Genomic DNA, 12,088 nt, shown 5'->3' on the forward strand with positions numbered 1-12,088 from the left:
ATTAATTTAAAAAAAAGAAATTGGGCATTTTCATCGCTGGCCCATGTGAAACTTTCTCCAAGAGTTTTCTGCACACAATTGGAGTGGGAACTGTCACAGAGATTTTGCACACAGGTGATTAGCTGGCGCTATTCTTTTCTTCCTGCAAATGAATAATAACACGGAAGGGGCTCCACAGCAAAGATAGGATTATTTGTCCAAAAGGGGGCACTGTATGCCCAGAATCCTGATCAGTGGCCCTATATACCTAGCCTCTGGATTATAGTTGCACCTGTATATCTGCTTATGAAAAACTGCAAAAAACAGGTATAGATCTCACCAAACTGTGGTATGATGAGTCTAAGAACTGATACCAGGAGAAGTGTTATCTATCGGCCTCCGGGGCAAACTGAGGACTATGATAACATGTTGAAGGATGAAATTACCAAAATGTCTGTAAAAGGGGACATTGTACTTGTGGGTGACTTCAACATGCCGGATGTGGATAGGAAAATCCCTTCGGCACTTACAGTTGTGCTCAAAAGTTTACATACCCCGGCAGAATTTTTGCTTTCCTTGTCCTTTTTTTCCACTCATGGTTAGTGGTTGGGTGAAGACAATTGATTGTCAAACTACTGTGTTTTCTCTTTATAAATCATAATGACAACCAAAAACATCCAAATGACCCTGATCAGAAGTTTTTCATACCCCAGTTCTTAATTCCATGTATTCCGCTAACATCAATGACAGCTTGAAGTCTTTTGGGGTAGTTGTGGATGAGGCTCTTTATCTTCTCAGATGGTAAAGCTGCCAATTTTTCTTGGCTAAAAGCCTCCAGTTCCTGGACTGTATGAACTGTGTGCTTGTGATTGCCCCAGAGTGGCTCAATAATATTAAGGTCAGGAGACTTAGATGGCCACTCCAGAACCTTCACTTTGTTCTGCTGTAGCCAATGACAGGTCGACATGGCCTTGTGTTTTGGATCATTGTCATGTTGGAATGCCCATGTACGTCCCATGTGCAGCCTCCGGGCTGATGAGTGCAAATTGTAGTTTTTCCAGTATTTGCAGATAACGTGCTGCATTCATTCATCTTTCCTTAAACTTTGATCAAGTTTCCTGTGCCTTTGTAGCTTATGTTCCTTTCATCATAGGCCTTGTTGACACCTCTCCAAATGTAACGTTTATGGTTGTGGCCAAAAAGTTTGATTTTTGTCTCATCACTTTGAATTACCTTGTTCCAGAAGTTTTAAGGCTTGTCTCTGCTGTTTGGCATATTGTAGGCAAGATACTTTGTGGCATTTGTGCAGTAATGGCTTTCTTCTGGTGACTCGACCATGCAGTCCATTTTTCTTCAAGGACCTCCTTATTGTGCATCTTGAAACAGCCACACCGCTAGTTTTTAGAGCTGATGTTATTTGAGCTTTTAGAGCTGATGTTATTTGTGGGTCTTTGCATCTCGAATAATTTTTCTGGCAGTTGTGGCTGAAATTTTTGTTTGTCTACCTGACTGTGGTTTGGTTTTTACGGAGGTTGAGCACTGCTGACTGGCATTATCAACTCCTTGGATATCAGAACAAAGTGAAGGTTCTAGAGTGGCCTCCTGAGTCTCCTGACCTCAATATCATTGAGCCACTCTAAGAAGATATCAAGCGAGCAGTTCATGTAAGACAGCCCAGGAATTTACAGGAACTGGAGGCTTTTAGCCAAGAAGAAATGGCAGCTTTACCATCCACATCCTCATCCACATCTACCACAAAAGACTTCAAGCTGTCATTAATGTTAGAGGGGGCAATACACGGTATTAAGAACTGGGGTGTGTAAACTTTTGATCAGGGTCATTTGGATGTTTTTGGTTGTCATTATGGTTGTCAAAACACAGTAGTTTGAGAATAAATGGCTTCACTGATGGGAATCAGGTGTCTGTAGTTAGAGTAGAAGAAACTTTTTGGTTCCAGTGATCACCAGTGTTTATGGTTGGACATACAAATTGGCTATGTTCACACTGCGTATATGTCCGGCCGCGAAAACTCCGGCCGGGGATTTACGCTACTTGCGGCCGGCTACGTACGGACCGCGAACTTACGCCCGAAGTCTACTTACGCTTCCCGAGCGCCCTACGTAGCGATCTGACAGCGGTCTTTTACTTGGAAATCTTCGCCTAGCCCCGGACACCCCACAGAACCTTTTGGATCGGCACAAAAAGCTGCAAAAATGAAGAAATCACCACTATGTACGGGACCGCATGTTACGCTACGGGCGTAAGTTACGGCATTTTCGTCGGCAAACAATGGTCTGGTTCATTTTTTACGCCGGCGTGTACGATCCGGGCGTAAGTTCGTACGTAGTGTGAACTGTGCCGCCGTACATTGTATACTTTCCATTGTACGCAAACTACGTAAGTCTCCGGCCGCTTATTCACGGAACGCGCTACGGCCGGAAACTTACGTAGTGTGAACATAGCCCTATACTGCAACCAAAGTATTCCTTCAGGTTTCTGATACATCCTCGCCGCAACTGCCAGGACCCGAGCCACACTTGGATCCTAGCAGTTAACCCTATAGATGCTGCATTCAGCATGGTTGCAGCATCTATTGTGAAGAACAGAAGGCTTCAGTGGTACCTATGACAACTGGGGGCCTCCAGTGTCATGGCTACGGAAGCTGATTAGTCTCAGCCCTAAGGCAATAGTCTCATCAGTTATGATTATGACAGGCACAATAGAATACAATGCAGTGCAGATCAGCTCCGCAATGTAATTCATCCGACAGTGATGTCCCCAAGGCAGGACAGTAAAATAAAGTATAAATGTTTTTTTTTAAAAACACAAAAATGAAATAAATAAAGTGCAATAAACACATAGGGGGAGATTTATCAAAGGGTGTAAAATTTAGACTGGTGCAAACTGCCCACAGCCACCAATCACAGCTCAGCTTTCCTTTCACCAGAGCTGGAAGCTGAGCTGTGATTGGTTGCTGTGGGCAGTTTGCACCAGTCTAAATTTTACACCCTTTAATAAATCTTCCCCATAGTCCCTATATTCCCAATGCAGATAATAATTGTATAAAAAAATGTTAAATAAAAGACTACACATATTTAGTATTGTTGCATGCGTAACGGTGCTGGCAATAAAATTATCAAATAATTTAACCTGCACAGTGACCGCAGCACATTTGAAGTTAGAAAAATTTGAAGGGGTTAAATAATTAACTAAAATAATGGGATAAAACATCCGGGACAAGAGTTCAGTGGGCAGTACTTAAAGAGGATGTACCACCAGGTACATTCTCTTTAACCTGAACCCACTGATTGAACGGCGCCGGCACAGGGAAGCCGGTGCCGCGGTCCGTTTTTCAGACCGAGGCCTGGTTCCCGTGCACGGCACCATTCTATGCAGTGGAACCGGCCGGTGCTGAAGCACTGGAGGTAGGCCGGGCCGGGAATTCCCTCCCCTGTATGACGTGGCTCCATTCATTCTAAGCGAGCCGCGTCATACAGGGGAGGGAATTCCCTCCCACTGGGGGCGGCCCGGCCTACCTCCAGTGCTTGAGCATCGGCCGGTTCCGGTGCATAGAACGGCGGTGTACACGGGAACCGGGCCTTGGTCCGGAAAACAGACCGTGGTACCGGCTTCCCCGTGCCGGTGCCGTTCGATCCGTGGGTTCAGGTTAAAGAGGATGTACCTGGTGGTACATCCTCTTTAAAAATGCCATATTAACAGCAACTAGTTTATATGTATGAGAAGCTAGCAAAATTAAAAGGAAGCAGGAACTACTATGGTTTACTAGAGATGTTCAGCCTATAGTAATAGGGAAAAAAAGTAATCCTATAGAAGGCACAAAGAGGCTGGAGGTGTAGATGACAGAGAGACATATAAAATTAGACAGAAGGAGGCAAAACAGATTAAGGCCATGTTCAGACCTTGTAAGAGACCAGCTGTTCCGTGACCCGGCCGGGTCACAGAACGGCCGGTCTCAGAAAAGATCATCCCAGCTGCTACTGCAGTACCAGCCGGATGATCTTTAGCGTTGCTGAGTTCTGATGCGGGCGCATCCGTGCGTGCCCGCATTACAACTCTCCACTGCACACTATGGAGCTGCTCGCTCCACAGTGTGCACTCACAGGGTTTTCTGCGGCCGCTATTCAATTTATTTATTTTCAGTTCAACTGGTGCCAGAAAATGCCAGAGATTTGTAATTTAATTCTATTAAAAAATATCAAGTCTTCCAGTACTTATCAGCTGGTGTATGTCCTGCAGGAATTTATATTCTTTCCAGTCTGATTCTCAGCTGCTCATTTGCTACTACTCTGGATAATCCCTGCTCTGGACATTTCCTCTCACAGACAGAGGTGGCAGCAGAGAGCACTGTGTAGGACTGGAATTAATACATCACTTCCTGCAGGACATACAGCAGCTGATAAGTACTGGAAGGCTTTAGTTTTTTAAAAAGAAGTAAATTATAGTGTTTACACAGAGAGATTTATCTGACAGATTTTTTAAGGTAAGGCCAGGGATGGATTTAAAAAGAGGATAGATCACAGTCTTTCCTTTATGACCTGTTCTCTGTTTATAGTCCTGACTTTGATTAAAGTGTAAATGCACCATTACAAATCTCTGGCACTTGCTGGAACCGATTGATTTGAAAGAAAAAATGTTTCTGTGAACTACCACTTTAAGGAGGGGAATAAAACCGTCTTCAGATATACACATATGAGTGACAGAAAGAAGAACAGGGAGAAAAGGCTTGGCCCCCTGTGTGATGCTGCCTCCTGCTCCCTGCTCTGCTCCCCTGTCCTCCTCATCCCGTCCGGTCTCGTGTGCTGTGTAATGCTGCCTACCACTACACGCTCTGCTCCTCTGTCCTCCCCCGGTCCTGTGTACTGTGTGATGCTGCCTCCTGCTACGCGCTCTGCTCCTCTGTCCTCCTGGTCCCGTGTGCTGTATGATGCTGCCTCCTGCTACGCGCTCTGCTCCTCTGTCCTCCTCCGGTCCCATGTGCTGTGTGATGCTGCCTCCTGCTACGCGCTCTGCTCCTCTGTCCTCCGGTCCCGTGTGCTGTGTGATGCTGCCTACCACTACACGCTCTGCTCCTCTGTCCTCCTGGTCCCGTGTGCTGTATGATGCTGCCTCCTGCTACGCGCTCTGCTCCTCTGTCCTCCTCCGGTCCCATGTGCTGTGTGATGCTGCCTACCACTACACGCTCTGCTCCTCTGTCCTCCCCCGGTCCTGTGTACTGTGTGATGCTGCCCCCCGCTACCCGCTCTGCTCTTCTGTCCTCCTCCGGTCTGCAGTACTGTATGATGCTGCCTCCTGCTACGCGCTCTGCTCCTCTGTCCTCCTCCTGTCCCGTGTGCTGTGCGATGCTGCCTCCCGCTATGCGCTCTGCTCCTCTGTCCTCCTCCGGTCCCGTATGCTGTGTGATGCTGCCTCCCGCTCTGCTCTTCTGTCCTCCTCCGGTCCCCAGTACTGTGTGATGCTGCCTCCTGCTACGCACTCTGCTCCTCTGTCCTCCTGGTCCCGTGTGCTGTATGATGCTGCCTCCCGCTATGCGCTCTGCTCTTCTGTCCTCCTCCGGTCCCGTGTGCTGTGTGATGCTGCCTCCCGCTACGCACTCTGCTCTTCTGTCCTCCTCAGGTCCCGTGTGCTGTATGATGCTGCCTCCCGCTATGCGCTCTGCTCTTCTGTCCTCCTCCGGTCCCGTGTGCTGTGTGATGCTGCCTCCCGCTCTGCTCTTCTGTCCTCCTCCGGTCCCGTGTGCTGTGTGATGCTGCCTCCCACTCTGCTCCTCTGTCCTCCCCCGGTCCTGTGTACTGTGTGATGCTGCCTCCCGCTATGCGCTCTGCTCTTCTATCCTCCTCCGGTCCCCAGTACTGTGTGATACTGCCTCCCGCTACCCGCTCTGCTCTTCTGTCCTCCTCCGGTCCCGTGTGCTGTGTGATGCTGCCTCCTGCTACGCACTCTGCTCCTCTGTCCTCCTCCGGTCCTGGTCCCTGGTACCTTGGTTTAAAGTGACACTGTCACCCCCTTTTTGGAATTTTGACTTCTCTACACAGGTGTAAAGGGTAAATTTGGCAGTTTTTATACCGTACTTTATATCATACGTCATGGTGCTTGTTCCAGCAAAAAGTGATCTTTTATCAACTGCTGATTGTGCTAAATAGGGGGGGCTTCACGACAGCATCACCACTTAGCCCCACCCACAGTATCACTGTTGGCCCCGCCCCTCTGTGAGGTCAACTGTACTTAGGCCCCGTCCCCTCAACGATCATTGGTATGGGCTGACCTAGAAGGGGTGGGGCCTAGACCTTTAGGCCAGCCGTTTCCAATAGTCGGTGAAAGGGGTGGGGCCTATGTGCCTATGACGTCATGGAAGGGCGAGCCAACTGTAGTGATGTGGGCGGGGCTTCAACAGTGCCACTTAGCCCTGTCCATAGCACCACGGCTGGCCCCGCCTCTCCATGACATCATAGGCACATAGGCCCCACCCCCTCTCCGACCACTTAACACAATCTGCAGTTGATAAAAGATCACTTTTTACTTGAACAAGCACCATGGCATATGATATAAAATAAGGTATTAAAACTGCTAAATTTACCCTTTACACCTGTGTAGAGAAGTCAGAATGCAAAAAAGGGAGGACAGTGTCACTTTAAGAGTAACTTGGTTTAAGAGCGTTTTGCAAGAAGAGCTCACAGTTTTTCAAAATTGTGACTTGGTTTAAGAGCATTGCTTTGGTTTAAGAGCTCCCTGTACTGGGTGGGAGGGGGAGTGGAGGAGGGGCATGGCCTGCACAGCGGGGTCTAAAGCCCTGTACTCTGACCCAGAAAGTCAACCTCACATTTAAAATCATAGCAGATCCACTTCAGACTGGGGCTTACATCAGGGGACAGGACTGTGGAGGTAATCTCTCCATAGCTGTAACTCCTCTCTCCCTGGACAGCCCTTGTTTTTCCCATGCTCTCCATTCCTGTTTTAGGCTATATCAACATGTGAACGACCGTCCGCTCCTTGACCCAGGCCGGGTCATGGAATGGCCGGTCTCTGAACAGATGATCTTTATGGCCGTAGTGTTCTGATGCGGGCGCATCAGCCTGCGCCCACATCAGAACTCCCCATAGGACGCAATGAAGCAAGCGGCCGGAGCCACTTGCTTTCTTATGTGAACTGACAGAGTTTCCTACGGCCGCAATTCACTGAATTGCGGCCGCAGAAAACTGACATGGCAGTCCTGACATAATCTGCCTGCACTAACACTTGCAGAATTTCTGTCACTGTTCTCCTGCACAGCTCTGTGATTCTCACTTCCTGATTGGTCCATGCTGAACACACACCCCTCCCTTATTGCTGTCATGTGACCACACAGACCTCTGACAGCAGCCCTGCTTCTCTATTCTAGCCTGCTGTACTACACTACTGCATTTGGGGGATCTGCAGTTCCATCCTGTATCTACAAACTGCGGCTGTTTTTTCATTCTTATGCAGTTACTCAATACCACCGCCAACTTTAACCATACAATATACTCCACATTGCTGATTACTATATTGTACAGTAACTTAATAATATGACATATGCAGTTTTTTTAAATATATGTTTACTTTGCTTTACATGTTTTCTAGAATAAATATATATATTTATATAGTTATTGTCCTAAAAAATGACTTTTAACCCCTTAACGACATCGGGCGTAAATTTACGCCCTGATGCCGGTAAGGGAGTTCAGAGCGGGGCCGCGCGGCGGCCCCGCTCTGAACCGCGCCGGTCCCGGGTGCCGCGTGTAGCCCGGGACCGTAGGTATTAGCGGGCACGGTCCGATCGCCGTGCCCGCTAATACAGTAATCGGATGCAGCTGTCAAAGTTGACAGCTGCATCCGATTACCGGACGCAGCGTCATCCCTGGTGTCTAGTGGGGAGATCGTTCCTCCGGGATGTTATCCCGGAGGAGCGATCTCCGCAAATGAAGCCGGCCGGGGACCGCTCCAAGATGGCGCCGTCCCCGGCTCGGCACTCGTTTACTTCCGGCTGCAGCAGCCGGAAGTAAACGAGTGCCTATCTCATGGATCTCTGCAGCATATCTATGCTGCAGAGATCTCAATGAGAGATCAAAGCACTTATACTAGAAGTCCCCCAGGGGGGCTTCTAGTATAAGTGTAAAAGTAAAAAAAAAAGTGTTGTTAATAGTAAAAATCCCCCTCCCCTAATAAAAGTCTGAATCACCCCCCTTTTCCCAGGTTATAAATAAAAGTAAATAAATAAATACATAAACAAACATGTTTGCTATCGCCGCGTGCGTAATCGCCCAAACTATTAATTAATCACATTCCTGATCTCGCACGGTAAATGGCGTCAGCGCAAAAAAATCCCAAAGTGCAAAATTGCGCATTTTTGGTCGCATCAAATCCAGAAAAATTGTAATAAAAAGCGATCAAAAAGTCGTATATGCGCAATCAAGGTACCGATAGAAAGAACACATCATGGCGCAAAAAATGACACCTCGCACAGCCCCATAGACCAAAGGATAAAAGTGCTATAAGCCTGGGAATGGAGCGATTTTAAGTGTTGTATATTTGTTGACAATGGTTTAAATTTTTTACAGGCCATCAGATACAATATAAGTTATACATGTTACATATCGTTTTAATCGTAACGACTTGAGGAACATATATAACAAGTCAGTTTTACCCCAGGGCGAATGGCGTAAAAACACATTTCCCCCAAATAAACAAAATGCGTTTTTTTTTTCAATTTCACCACACTTTAAATTTTTTTCTGGTTTCGCAGTGTACTTTATGGAAAAATTCAGCCTGTCATTGCAAAGTACAATTAGTGACGCAAAAAATAAGGGCTCATGTGGGTCTCTAGGTGGAAAAATGCAAGTGCTATGGCCTTTTATGCACAAGGAGGAAAAACCGAAAACGCAAAAATCGAAATTTGCTCTGTCCTTAAAGGGTTAAACTGGTATCCCCTACGGGAGTATCTGTGCCCTAACTTTACACCACCCTTCCGTTCCTCCTCCCCACCCTCTTCATCATTAGGAATGACACTGGAACATTTTCTCCATGTTGAACATTTGCACAGGTGTCTTAACGATCCAGCCCATGTGCAGCGGTAACACAGGTGGGGAATAGGAGACAATCTGCCTGGAGCATTCCTAATGATGAGGAGGGTGGGGAGGAGGGACAGAGAGGTTGTGCCAGCCTACTGCATACACAATCTAGGCCACGGCCGTTGGGCACGGGGCTGCAAGTTTGAAAGTTGTTTTTTAGCACAATAACTGCATCACCTGCCAATTGTTACATCATGGCGCAAAAAATGATAGACCAAAGGATAAAAGCGCTATAAGCCTGGGAATGGAGCGATTTTAAGGAACATATATTTGTTAACAATGGTTTGAATTTTTTACAAGCCATCAAATAAAATAAAAGTTATACATGTTACATATCGTTGTAATCGTAACGACTTGACGAACATATATAACAAGACAGTTTTTCCATAGGACACACGGCGTAAAAAGAAAAATTGCGTGTTTTTTTTTTTTCAATTTGACCGCGCATATAATTTTTTTCTGGTTTTGCAGCATATTTTATGCAAAAATTCAGCCAGTCATTGCAAAGTACAATTAGTGACACAAAAAGTAAGGGCTCATGTGGGTCTGTAGGTGTAAAAATGCAAGTGCTATGGCCTTTTAAGCACAAGGAGGAAAAAAAATGAAAAACGAAAAAAAAAAAAATTAGAGCCGGGTCCAGAAGGGGTTAAGGATTATTCTGGTGATAAAAATGTATTTATTTATTTTATATTTCTTTAATAAAGTTTTATAACTTTGTAATATAAAAAAAGGAAATATATATTTCAATTGAGTGGTAGCAGCCTCCCCTGATGTCTATTCTGATGCATGTTAGCATTAGAAAAAAAAAACCTTACACTTGGGGGAGCAGCCTGTGTCAGAAGTGCTGCTGTGGCATGATGTAGCAGAGTGATATATTGTCAGTCACTGCTCTGCTACACGGTGCCGCACCTGCAGTGCCCCTGAGAGCCAGCTTCCCCAACTGTAATGCCTATTCTAATGCTAACATACATTACAGTAGACATCAGGGGAGGCTCAGTATTGCTAACACTGCATGCTGCATCACTAGTGATATGTTACTGTGTCACGACCAAGGCTTGTGCAACCCTGTGGTTCCCAATAAAGCATTGGTGGAAGCAGAGAGTCTGTCTCACCCCGTATTGCTGCCACTTAAAGGGTTAATCCGGCAAAAAAAAAAAAAAAACTTTCTTTCAAATCAGCTAGTGTCAGAAAGTTATATAGATTTGTAATTTACTTCTATTTAAAAATCTGAATACTGTGTCTTGTCATGTCACAGGTATTATTGTCATGAGATAATAAATGTTATTTATTTCACCAATTAAAGGGCTACTCCAGAGAAAAATAATAGTTTTAAAAATCAACTGGTGTCAGAAAGTTATACAGATTAAGGAATTACCTCTATTAAAAAATCTCAAGTCTTCCAGTACTTATCAGCTGTTGTATGTCCTGCAGGAAGTGGTGTATTCTTTCCAATCTGACACAGTGCTCTCTGATGCCACCTCTGTCCATGTCAGGAACTGTCCAGAGCAGGAGAGGTTTTCTATGGGGCTTTGCTCCTGATCTGGACAGTTCCTGACATGGACAGAGGTGGCAGCAGAGAGCAGTGTGTCAGACTGAAAAGAATATGCTACTTACTTCAGGACATACAGCAGCTGATATGTACTGGAAGACTGGAGATTTTTAAATTGAAGTAAACTACAAATCTATATATCTTTTTGACACCAGTTGATTTGAAAGGAAAAAAAAATCACCGGAGTATCCCTCTAAATTCAGTATAGGGAAGTGTTCACCAACCTGTGTCTCTCCAACGGTTGCAAAATTATAACTCTCATCATGCCCAGGCAGCTTTTGGCTCTATATATATTGTATACAGCAGTGCCTTCCAACTTGTGACTCTCCAGCAGTTGCAAAACTACAACTCCCATCATGCCTAGAGATTGCTTTTATATCCTGATAGAACAAAGCCCTGAGTTCTTTCCTATCCCCCATCTCACACAGGTCTGAGCTTCTCTCTCCCTCCTCCTGCATTAGATGAAATATTTATTTATCAGAGATGTCACAAACATCACTACAAATGCATCAAGTCACTTCAAGTCAGTAGCTTATAATTATTTCAGATCCCATCCAAGGACTCCCTATTCTCTCTCTCTCTCGCCTGATATCACACAGCCCCAGCAGATGCTAGATCCCTATGGAAGAAGAAGAAGGAGAAGAGGCAGAAGAGTTTCAGATGCTCAGATGCTCAGATAATAAGATCTTGTAAAACTCAATGACCACTGTGACTGCATTGGCCAAGACAGAACAATTTGCACCTAACCAGTAACACCATAACATCCCCACCCACTTCACCCACCCCCATAAAAAAAAATTAAGAGGGCTGCACCAGTGTCACACTAAATAGACATCATTCTTAGCAGTCCTTCACAGCTCCTCTAAGCTAAAGGTGATGAGCTCCTTCTTCCCAGTGTAAAGTAAAACACCAGACCCTTCTTCCTCTCCTTTGCTCACAATGATAAACTCCTCTCTCATTTTGCCAGGTGATTATTATCCTAATGAATTCCTATCTAATTAAATGACTGTCAGCAGACAACCAATGGCAGCAGCCGTCTCATCATCACTTCTCCCTGCAGAAAGGATCACACAATGTTGGTTTATTGCTGCATGGGAGTCAATTGGCCAATCTGTGAAGCCCCCCCACCCTGGAATTAAAAAAAAAAAAAAAAAAAAAGTGGATGTGAGAGGCAGCAGCAGCAAGGGTTGGAGACTAGGAGGCATGAATTGTTCCCCTGGATGGGTGCTCTCTATGTAAGGGGGGTAGAGGGGTTAGTGTGGTGCTAGCTAGGCAGTTGGATCAGTGCAGCTCTCCCTCTAGGATGCTCTCCAAGAAATTCCTGAGTGTGAATAGCAGCAACAGCAACAGCAGCATCGGCAGCAGCAGCAGCAGCAGCTACCCCCATCCAGGAGCCTCAGAGCTACATCCCATTATCTCCACTTCTGACAACCTGGAGAGAAGTTCACCTCTGAAA

The sequence above is a fragment of the Dendropsophus ebraccatus genome, chromosome 9 (genome assembly GCF_027789765.1).
Source record: "Dendropsophus ebraccatus isolate aDenEbr1 chromosome 9, aDenEbr1.pat, whole genome shotgun sequence".
In the NCBI taxonomy this organism is placed as follows: domain Eukaryota; kingdom Metazoa; phylum Chordata; class Amphibia; order Anura; family Hylidae; genus Dendropsophus; species Dendropsophus ebraccatus.